At 33.5% G+C, this 12,742-nt stretch overlaps 1 protein-coding gene across 1 annotated transcript in view; it reads left to right on the forward strand.

Moving 5' to 3' along the window:
* Nucleotides 1-12,742, forward strand: part of LOC123654711 (atrial natriuretic peptide-converting enzyme) — a 124,279-nt gene that overhangs the window by 38,249 nt on the left and 73,288 nt on the right. The gene's annotated exons all lie outside the window — the stretch shown is intronic.

A 12,742-nucleotide genomic window follows, 5' to 3' on the forward strand; every position in this document is an offset into this window, starting at 1 on the left:
CAAAATTGAGTAGCAAGATTCCACCCTTACAAACGTACATATATACTTTTACATACATTACAAGCTAAATAAAAGAAGATTTTAAAAAATGTTTTCACTCAGCTGAGGGATTTACAAAAATTAATTTCTTAGTGATGATAGAATAAGTACAAGTTATGACGTCTAAAGCAACAGTAACAGCGAACGAGATCAAGCATTGCATATAATTTTATCTTATATATGAATGTTTGTCTGTATGTCCTTTATAGAATCGTAAACTATGCATTTGATCATGTCATGATCTTCAGCAAAGTGTTGTGCATGAGCCCACAAAGGTTTCTGAGTTGGTACGACCAAAAAAAAAGCGTAGCAACGCGCGCATGGTAAAAGCTAGTATTTCATAAATTCTTGAATAAAAAAATATGAGACCGAAGTGACGTATTGTTCCAAGATTAATTTACAATTGTTATTCTTGGAAATATGACAAAACTAGTATAACTCATTCAGTTTCGAATTTAGAGAAATTGGTTACGTCAAATCAACCGTCCGACCGGAATAACAGTTACCGTTTCAACGTGAAATATGATATTACCATCAATCAATGTCGAACACAATTTGGTCAGTAAAACGTATACTCTTTCATGTGCTCATTATTCTATAACGTATGCTATGAATTCATTGTCATCATCATTACAGCCTATACAGTCCACTGCTGGACATAGGCCTCCACAAGTTTACGCCAAAAATAACGTGAACTCATGTGTTTTGCCCATAGTCACCACGCTGGGCAGGCGGGTTGGTGACCGCAGTACTGGCTTTGTCGCACCGAAGACGCTGCCGCCCGTCTTCGGCCTGTGCATTTCAAAGCCAGCAGTTGGATGGTTATCCCGCCATCGGTCGGCTTCCCAAGTTCCAAGGTGGTTGTGGAACCTTGTTATCCCTTAGTCGCCTTTTACGACACCCACGGGAAGAGAGGGGGTGGCTAGATTCTTTAGTGCCGTAGCCACACAGCACGAATTCATTGTAATTTTATTATTTTTTGGACCATTGCAACATTAAACCAAACAATTTTCCACTTGAAATTAACACAAATAAATGATAAATTAAACCAAAAATAATAATATACAGTATCAGTCAGTCAGTTCTGCCTACTGCAGTCCAATTCTAGACATAGGCCTCACCAAGTTCGCGTCAGGCATCCCGGTTTTCCGCAATTCTCATCCAGCCTATACTGGCAATCTTAAGTAGATCGTCGTTCCAGCGGGGCGGAAGACGTCCCACACGTATATCTCTAGTATACTAGCTTTTACCCGCGACTTTGATCGCATTGAATTATTTTTTTTAATAAACACAGTATCCTATGTTACTTTTTATACCTTCAAGAATATGTGTACAAAGTTTCGTGATGATCGGTTAAGTATTTTTCGCGTGAAACCGTAGCAAACAAACTTACATTCGCATTTAAAATGTTAGTAAGGATTTTTAAAAATGCTGTCATACTTATTTCTCTAAGTTTGTGAATTTGTGTACTTGTCAATAATATGTCAACGAGATAATTGTTTAAATGTACGATATCCTGAGAACCCCATGCATTTGGGCAACGTCGCCATTTCAATTGAGTTAAATTTCATTTTTGTTGATGGGTGAGGATGATTCCACCCATTGTCTTATCTACTGAAATAATCTTACGATTGTCAAAACATTAATCTGGATTACATGTTAAGATTGTTTGGCAATATATATTTTGTGCAAGATTCAATAGGCGATTATGATATTACGTGGATTTAGTATCCATTAGTTGGTTTCGAACGGGATTAGGTTTCGAGCGCGTATTATAAATATATATCGAGTATGATACAAATTTTAGTACATTGATATCAGGTCAATGTACTAAAATTTGCAATATTAATTGTTAAGATTTTTCGCAAACAAACAAATAATAAAAATACAAATAATCAACCTTTTTGCAATATTGACAATACAGACTACAAATATATACACATATATGTATATATTAGATGACCGCGCAAACGTTATTTTGCCATATATGTTATTAAACCCCTTTATCTCCCCCTTATAAGTTAGGGGTATGAAAAATAGATGTTGGCCGATTCTCAGACCTACCCGATATGCACACAAAATTTCATAAAAATCGGTCCTGCCGTTTCGGAGGAGTTTGTTAACTAACATTGTGACATGAGAATTTTATATATAAGATATATATATATATATATATATATTTATACATATATCTAAAGAATATGTCTACAGAATAGATATAAATAATAATGAAAAGGAATCTATAAAAACAAACAACTAAAGCGCTTTCGTTCTACTTACAATAATGCATTTCTTTGTTCGCTGGCCGGTGCATGCGCTTACAAAGCAAGTAAAAATTGTCGGTATTCGATAGCTAGTGGTGTAATTATTGCAGATTTTAACCGACTTCAAAAAAGGAGGAGGTTGCTCAATTCGACCGTATATATATATATATATATATATATATATATATATATATATATATATACATTTAATGTATGTTCGGGGATAACTTCGTCAATTATGAACCGATGTTGATAATTCTCTTTTTTGTTAGAAAGGAGATATCCCTGGCGTGGTACCATGATAAGGAAACTAGGATCTGATGATGACATTCCAGAGAAATCGAGGGAAACTCGAAAACCCGCATATCTTTTTACTGAGTGTATATATTTTAATAATTTTTAGTTTAATCGAAAGCCGATGTTTATCATGTGGTCACAAAAAATCAATTTAAATTTCATCGATATCATATTACAACTTTTGGAGTAATCTTTGATAATGCGTATTTACTTGACTAATTTTTTGTCTACCTACGTTGTATTACTTATCGATATAATTGAAGTCGGTTTTTTTCGATTGCCTGCAAACACAATCATAGTTGTTATATATTTGTTGTTCTACTTTTAGCTTCGTGGATTTTACCGTTTTGATCTGAAGTATAATATGTTGTATACTTTTAAATTGCACTGGACAAGCTACTGTTATTATTGTTCACCCTAAACTGGTTGTGCTAGGAAGACACAAAGTACGCAGAGAATGGAAGTGATATCCCAAGCATAGGTCTCTAGTTAGGAGTCAGTCCTTACCTTGAACTTGAAACTTGACTGTTTGCAAACGAAGTTAGTAACGTTGTATAACAATTTAACTACAGTATTATAATATTATGATTTTATGGTGAGAGTTTATGATTTTAAATTAAAAAACTGTACTGTATATTCGTAAGCGCTGTTGATTAAATACCAATAAATATATAAATAAAATTATAACGATAAGAAAAAGTCAATATTTAATTTACTGTTTAGTAAATGGCTTTTAATCATTCTAGAAAAAATAACGAGCATTAGAAAAACCGGATGGTCCATTAGTTTAAGAAATGTCTCTTATGTAATATTTTTATACAAAGCAAATAAAAAAAGTCTTTATATTCGCTTTTATTCGGCAAAATACGAAAGAGGCCAAAGTTCTTAAATAAATAAGAATTATATAACTTCTTTCTCTCTTGTATTTTTTCTGAGCACACTTTTATACACCATGAGCCTCGAGTCATTTAGGATTATTATTCCACAGTTTGCGATGTTTCATAAAGATCTCTTTACGAAATATATAAGAACATTCTCGAGGTTGACTCTTGAAAGCACCTTGCCTCGGATAAAATAATGACATCCCACTTACCAAAATTTAATGGACACATTAGTCTTGTCAAATATCTTCCTCTAATTATGATAACATTACATATATATGCATACTAATTATGTATATACAAATAAATAAAATTGGAGTGTCTGTTTGTATAATATTAAAAGAGCCGCTTTTTACTAAATACATATGGATGTATACACGATACATGTACCAAAATAACATTTTTTTACAATTTTGTCTGTCTATCTGTCTGTCTGTTTGTTCCGGCTAATCTCTAAAACGGCTGGACCGATTTTGACGGAAATTTCATCAGCAGGTAGCTGATATAGTAAGGTGTAACTTAGGCTACTTTCATTTTAGAAATTTATTTGACAATAACTTTTTTGTTCAATTTCACGCGAACAAAGTCGCGGGCACAGCTAGTTTATACTAATATTATAAAGCTAAAAGGTTAGTTCAATTATTTGTTTAATCACGCTATTTACTGAGGAAGGCTTTAATCCTTTTTTTTCCTCAAATTGACGAGAGTGAAACTGTGGTGCTATAGCTAGTTAAATTATACAGCGGAAAATTTTTATTTGATCGAATTAAGGTTATCGTCAGAATCAGAGGATTCAATTGGAAATTTATTTACCTATCAAGAAAAAAAAAAGTGTTCAAATGCGAAAGATTAACATTTATTGTCCAATCTAATATTAATGTTTTTAATCACACGTATGTTGAGAGGAAATGTTCCTTCAAAATTCAATTTACACGTGTAATATTATGTTAACCCTGTATTTGAATGAGAAAAACACCCTTTAGGGAAGTCAAAGATTTCTGGTATTTTGGAAGATAAAAGGACTAGTGAAATTGTAAGTAAACTATTATAGCTGGAATAGTTAAGGCCAATGTTGGAGGCCATGTTGGAGGCGTATATGGTAAAAATTATGATATGAAAATATGACAGCAAGAAAATTAATATCATGTAAGTTCTGTTTACGTCGTAATTAAAATACGAATGAAACAAAATATGAAATATACAGAAAATACAGAAAAATAGGAAGAGAATTACTGCCAGGCTCAGGTATAGGCAGACGAAGTTATATTAAAAGTTGTATGATGCGAAAATTTCGCATTTCTAACGATACCAAGTTTCTAAGTACATTCAAAACTGATATCCACAGAGTATTACGCGAAATTAAAACTTTATATCGAACTTTATTGGAAAGTGGAACAGACTTAATACTTCCGTTTGCTGATGATCTGAAAATGGAAACTATGTTTTTAATCAACTTCCAAAAAGGAGAATCAATTCGATTGCAATTCGACTGTTATTTTTTATGTATGTTTGTAACCTCATAACTTTTTATTGGATAGCTCGATTTCGGCCCTATACCCAGTGAAGTCAAGTAAATACGCATTATTACATATAATTCGAAAAGTGCTTGTTAGATCTCAATTAAATTTAAATGACACAACGTGACAGGCAAAAGTTCTGAAGCAACATATAGAATAAATACAATTGAATTGAGAACCTCCTCCTTTTTGTAAGTCGTTTCAAAATGGAGATAAGTACATATATGAATGTGAAATTTTGACAATAGGCAATCAATAAGAAAGCAACTCAAGTGATTTGTTACAAAATTGTAATTTACTTTAATGTACAATATTTTAGTGACATAACTCCTTTTAGCCGTGAGATATATTAATATTTTGAACCAATAACTGCAATAATCTCATCAACCAAATTTTTGAGATATAACCTTTTTCCTTGAAACTACAGAAATATAAGATGAACGATTTCCGATGTGTTAAACAACAGTTGGTATAAGTCGATAGCGAAAACTATTCCTACCGTCCTAATCCCATCAAAGGAATTTAGCAAGACATGCATGACAAGCCGACGTCCGGTCAAAAGCCAATAGCGGGCAACATAATCGCCAATTCAGGTCACATTCAAATTTCAAAGACAATCCTGGAATGTTTCTAAGATGTTCCTTTACCAAAAACTTAGCCTTTAATAACTCTTAATTTTAATAACTCATACTGTAGGTTCTTTTACAAAGTAATTAAGAGGAAGTAGCGCAGAAATTATTTCTTATTTAAAGGATGAAAAAACCATTTTTCCTTGTAATGTAATATCGTTGGGTAATCTTACAAGGATGGTACTAATTAGACCCTTCTATTTACTTTCCTCGTTATCTGGCTTGTTGTATTTTTATTATTAAGAATGCTTTTATATGTACAATACCAAGAAACTCGTGTGCTTTAGATCACACGAGGTTTTTTTTTTTATTTTTTTTATTGTTAATGAACACAAACAGTTAAAAATAAACACATGCAATCAAATTTACAAACATAAAATATAAACCAAAACTGTGTCCACAAATAAAATAATAGGTCGTTTTGTAGTAATACGCCTGCACCATAGGCCTTCACTGTGTCTTAGATATACGAAACGTAACTGGGTAAGAGAAAGAGAGAAAGAAAATATGTGCTCGCTCCTCTCTCTTGCTCCGTTCGCCCCACGTTCTCGTCACGCATTCACCAGCTTACTCCCCAAGTCAGGTGCGTAAAGAAATTTACTACAAAAGTTTATTATGACGTGCAAAAACAAAACTCTGTCCAGAATCGACGATATAAAATAGTCACTGAAAGCCACATGTCTCTGGTTACAACGCGTTAGCGCAGCGGTCATGACACTAAATACATAATAATTATAGTAAACAAGACATCGACTCCTGATTCTCCTATCACCTAAAAGTCCTTAATTGGGATTTAACCAGATTAAGATGTCCTGTTTAATGGACACCCGGTTTGAAAACGTGAATGAGCAGTGGTTGAGTAGAGTACATAACGTGGCCAAGAAATTAAGTACCATTCAAATGAAGACATTACTTCTTTTTAATATGCTTCACCCTTTAACTTCCCACTGCTGGGCATAGACCTCTATCCCCATGTAGGAGAAGGATCAGAGCTTAGTCCATCACGTCGTTCCACTGCGGTTTGGCAGATATTTTCCCTATTATAAGTAACGACCACTAGCAAGTATTTATGATAATGACCGAGACCGGCGTCTTTACGTGCTCTCCGAGGCACGGTGGGGAACTCGCAAGGATCTGTCCTTGCCAATCAAGACCGGAAAGAAATATTTGTACAAAATCAAATATCAATTCGTTACACCAATTTGTTACACCAGAATGGTCCTCTATTTAATATTTACTTATAAAATAGATAAACACATTTTTATTGACATCATGTATTTACAATACAGTAATAAAATTGTGTCATTTTACTACACATTAAATTCATAAACACCTCTAAATGCTAATGTCCTCCGTGTCTGTGCAAGCGGTTCGAAATTATTGCGGCTGCGACATTTTCATTAATAACATATTACAAACAATATTGTTACAAATTATTCGACGGTTAAATATGCAAATGAGGAAACAACGTTATAGGATACAATAAAGGAACAAAAAAATTGTGTCTACGTTGAAGTTGGTACAACTATTCTTTCGCTAAATTGTTATTTTAGTGATAAATGATATATGTGAATCAAACAAGAATAAACTTGTTCTATTGATCGAATCTGTTACTTAGCCGGCAGAAATCAAGATATGTTTAGCATTCAGTCTGTGACATCCCACTGTTGGGCATTGGCCTCTTTTTTCATTTAGGAGAAGGATCGGAGCTTAACTACGCCACTCCATTGCGGATTGGCGGATATATTTCTGTTATGAGTGACGGTCGCTCAGGTATTTTGATTACAGCCGGGTCCGACGGCTTAATGTGCTCTCCGAGGCATGATGCGGTGGGGACCCATGCAAACATTCGGTGTTTTAGGCGACTCCATGCACCACTATACCACAGCTATGCTATCTCATAGTACTCGGTTACGATACTCGATTTTAAAATTGTATACATATCTAATATATAAAATTCTCGTGTCGCGGTGTTTGTAGTTAAACTCCACCGACCGCCTTGACCGATTCTCATGAAATTTTGTGTGCATATTTGGTAGGTCTGAGAATCGAACATCTATTTTTCATCCCCCCAAATGTTTTTGTCCAACCCTAATTTTTTTTTTAATTTTTCGAGAAACTTTTTATTTTTTATTTTATTATGATTTGGCGTTGAAAAATACATACAACCCTAAATTTCCACTCTTCTACCACCAACCCCCATTTTTAAATAGCGTTTAGACAACAAGCGACAAGACAACGTTTGCCGAGTAAGCTAGTAATATTATATGCTAATTGTACTTTCATACTCTCGAGACTATAAAACAAATTTTATTTGTGTAAATCTAACGAGGAAAGATGAAATGTATTTTAATTTTATTATTCATCTAATTTCAACTGAAATATTTTTTCAAGATAGGAAAAAGTATTTTGATCTTTTTGAACAAAATTTAGTTAAAAATGTATGTCAAATTTACTCTCATCGTTTTCCCTATACACCAAAAGAAGTATAACTTCAACAATACATACATATTTGAAATATGCTCAATATTGCATATTCCACGAACACCCTCGCTCATTAAAATTTACTAAGCGCTTATTAACTCAATTATTCTAAAGTTCCGCGTCTCACATGCGCTTATTACTAAAGAAATTAGCAACCTTATGCAAATACACTGTTTCGTAATAAATAACCTAATAGTGGTATATTAGTTAAAGGTAACAAAGAAAAGTGATTTAAAAAAAAAAGTATGTGTGCAATTCACACACGCAGAAGTGAAACTTCTGAAAAGCCAAGCCGAGAATATAAAACATTGTGTCATTTATTTGTTAGTTTCTTCATCGCAAGGCATTTTCATTTCATCCAAAAGAAAAGCCAATAAAGTTAAAATAAGTAAAAACATATTTTAGATAAATATATTTTTTAAGAACTTTAATCGACTTTAGTTTTATTTTAATTTAACATTAACTTGAAAATACGATAAATTATTAAAAGAATTTTTTTAGTCAACAAAAAATGATTAGCATCTTTTTTAAATTATTTTATCAGCGTACCTGCTACTATAGAAGAAAATATTTTTACGTCAAACAGCCTCTTTTGGATCTAAAGCGAATCATTACTGTACGCCTTGTAAATCTGTAACTAAACCAACTAATCTGATAAGTTACCGAATTTATCTCGCCAGCGAAGTGTCAATTTTTTGACCCTGGGAAATGCTTTTACGCACTGATGCCAATAGCGACGGGAACGGGCTCCCAAAACAGTCAGAACGTGCCAGACTATCCACTAAAACCCAGCGGTGCCCTTGTCGCCATGGCGTGGTCGCTTTCGCACGCTACCGTGATGACCCAACGGTTGGGCCGCATGTGTGGCCCTTCACCTAAAGAGCACTTACGGGCACCGTGATCATTCATTTACCCAGTTGGACCAGTAATATCACCTGACATAAGCTGACTATCTCCTGCCACGATATCAGAATAGTAGATTCGCAGCTATTGCATTATTGCATACATAAGATAGTATCGAAATCTATTTGCGATTAAATAAAAGAAGGATTGCCCAATACGTTCGAACCGTAACAAGTTACATTTAATAAAAGAATTCTTCGTTTGTGTCCGTCAAAGATTTTCATTAACTTGTCCAAGAGCTCTTCAGTAAGTAAACATACGTAGGTTAATCTTTGATATATCTTTTTTTATACAATACGCGTTCATACGGCTTCACGTGTAGGAAATTATCAATACGTCAGTGAGAAACTTAGAACTTAATTATAAATGCAATCTTTTATATTTGGTGTAAGTTCCAATTGATATTTCAGTGACGTGAATTTTGCACTTTTATAAAAAAATCTGTCAAAATCAAAATCAGCTTTATTCAAATAGACTCCAAGAGCACTTTCGAATCGTCATTTTACAAATTAAAACTTTTAAAATAAATTATTATATTTGTAGAAGTAAAGCTACCACCGATTCAGAATGTTGATTCTGCAGAGAAGAATCGGCAAGAAACTCCGCAGTTACTCTTTTGAAAAATAATATATAAACTGTGTTTTAGTACAAAATTAGTAACATGTTGCATAAAATACAGCGTCACTAAGTCCACACATCTTTATCAACTATGTAATCCTGCACCGAGAAATAAGCTATATATAATGAGAGTATATTTGATAACCTATACCATAGGCTAGCTATATTCAACGGTTTCACGTACTAAGTTTTTACTACGTTATCATTTGAAGGTATAATGCCTTAAAATATTTTTCTAAGCTACTCTACAACTCGGGCATAAGGATTTATATCATATACCACATTCGCAAATAGGTCCTTATCGTAGAGTAAACTTTTGATTACCAAAAAAAACTGATAAGTTTTTTATAATATTTAAAGAGGGTTTGTTCAAATATTGAACATCTTAAAACTATCTTCGCCTACATGCTAAGTTATAAACATAATACAAATTTTTTGCTTCTGACGATAACTTAATATTACATTAACCATACCTATATCAAGCAGATTAATATCGTTTACAGTAATGAAGGTTTGCCTTTCCAGTTCGACCCGCACACATTCCATGAGTATGTGATAAACATCTTCAATTTGTCGCACTCGGCACATTTTGCAGACTGTGCTTTCCCTACAAGGTTTGCAAAGCTATTTAAGGGAATGTGGCCGGATCGAAGTCGAAAAGCCGTGACTAAATCTTTTCTTTTTAGTTTTACGTCAGAAAACGATATATATGATAAGTTAATCTTAAAAGATAGACATATGCTGTCACAGACTTTTTTTAGACCCCTTTAATAGCGATCAATTCCGCCATACTTTTTTGGGTAGCTTTAATTGTTTGCTCATCGTACGAAACGGAAGCTAATGTTATGTAGCGGAGCAAGATGCTATAGCCTCTGGCCTTCCTCGGTAAATGGACTATTCAACATAAAATTATTTTTTATTTTGAACAGCAGTTCCAGAGATTAGCGCGCTTAAAAAACAAACAAACAAACTCTTCAGCTTTATAATATTGTTATAGATTTGTAATTATTATTGAGGTTACATTTTAGCTAATATTTTTCTCGAATAATAGTCGAACATTGTCGGCTTATTAATAACTAGAAGCGTCTATTAAAAATATATCAAAAATCATTCAAGTAACTGCAGTAATTGTAAAATTAAATTCAAATTGCACAAAATCAAAATCTAAATCAAAAACAGCTTTATTCAAATAGGCCCCAAGATCACACCCGAATCGTCATTTTACAAATTAAAATTTTAAAAATTCTTATTTATGTAAAAGTGAAGCTACCACCGATTCGGAATGTAGATTCAGCAGAGAAGGATAGGCAAGAAACTCCGCAGTTACAGCTTTATTAACTATGTAATCCTGCACCGAATAATACGCTTTATTTATTATTATTTTTTTAAAATTAAAACTTAAATTTATGTTTAATACAATAATCACAAGTTCAATGCGAACACAAGTGTCTTAATAATTATCAACAACGTTTTAGGCATAGTTCTTCAATACCAAAACAAACAGAGGTTGCCTAATCAAAGGCTCACGGTATGTTCGTCTGGAGTCTTCAGCAGCTTCGTGATAAGCCGACAGACTGACATTATTAATCAATTTGAGCCTTTGAGCTCCGTTACGTATACTAAGTCGTGACAGCCTTTTAACAGATGGAAGAGAATGGATACACGCATATGTTTTTACGAAACATTGAGAATTTGAGATAATTATATATATATGAGAGTTATGTACGATGCCTTCTGTTGAGAGTTGTTATTCTTTTCTTTGGATATAATATATTAATTTGAGAAAATTTTGTTTGTTGATATTATGTTTAAAATTTATTACACTTACTTTTTTATACTAAGTCAGGTCAAGTCATAATTAGTTCAAAAAATAAGCGTACAGCTCACCTGATGGTAAGCGATTACCGTAACTTATAGACATCAGCAACACCGTAAACATCACAGCCGTGTTGCTGACCCTATCTCCTTCCTAATTCCTCCAGGAGTTCTAGTCACCTTACTTACCAACAGGGACATAACACTGCTTGAAAACAGTATTATTCAGCTTTGAGCTTCTGCAAGGTCGAGGTAATTTCTCTATCAAGCTGATCCCTACTTTAAGCAGGAAATATCCTACTGTGCTCTACCTGAAACTAATAAAACATGTCATAGTGGTATCACGATGACCTTTCGATTGCGACCATTAAAAATGAAAATAAAATAATCGATCTTAAATCACGATTCAATCATTATGATCGCATCTCGGCACTGTGAGACACTCACGGTGGTGAGAAAAAATATATCAAGCTTAGATGAATCAGAAGAAAGTGTTTTATGAAACTTTGAAATAAGACCGTTATTAGCCTTATTTATTAACCTGTATTAAATCAAATAGTCTTAAAATAAGGACATTATTAAAATAATTTATTTGAATCATTACCGGGATGAACTGTACGCTATGAAAGCGTCAAACGCGATGTAACTAATCACTCGTGGTAATTAGCTGTCGGGTGGATGAAAAGACGGTATTCAAGAGGCCGGGATCGCTATTACTATGGACGTCTTGTGAAATGGAAAACGTCTGCTTGACGACAACAATGACGGAGACATTATCGATTTCCTTTGCATTAACTTTAAAGGATGGAATAAATATTTGTAATAGTTTTGATAAAGTTTAAAATGGACTCTGTGTACACGTAATTAATCTTGTGATTGATTTTATATCACCGTTACTTTATTTTTATTAGAACTGGGGTAGGGCAACAACAGCAAATATCATGTTCAAATCTGGAGCTGCTGATTGGAGCAGAATTTCTACCATACAGAAGATCACAAATAATATTGCTTTCAAGCAGTGTTGTGTTCCTGTTGTGAGTGAAGTGACCAGAGCTCCTGGTGGATTTTAGGGGCAGCATGAAACTACTAAAAGAAACATTAAAAAATTCTTTTATAATATCATAAAGTTGTAAATTTTGTTTGTTTGCTTAAAGGCGCTAATCTCAAGAACTACAGGTTCGAATTGAAAAATTATCCTTGTGTTGGACAAGTCATTGAGCGAGGAAGGCTATAGACTATTTTGTCCTCAATTTAACGCATGTAAAACCGCAGAGCACAGCATATTGTATATAACA

This window comes from Melitaea cinxia, chromosome 1, assembly GCF_905220565.1.
Source record: "Melitaea cinxia chromosome 1, ilMelCinx1.1, whole genome shotgun sequence".
Lineage (NCBI taxonomy): Eukaryota > Metazoa > Arthropoda > Insecta > Lepidoptera > Nymphalidae > Melitaea > Melitaea cinxia.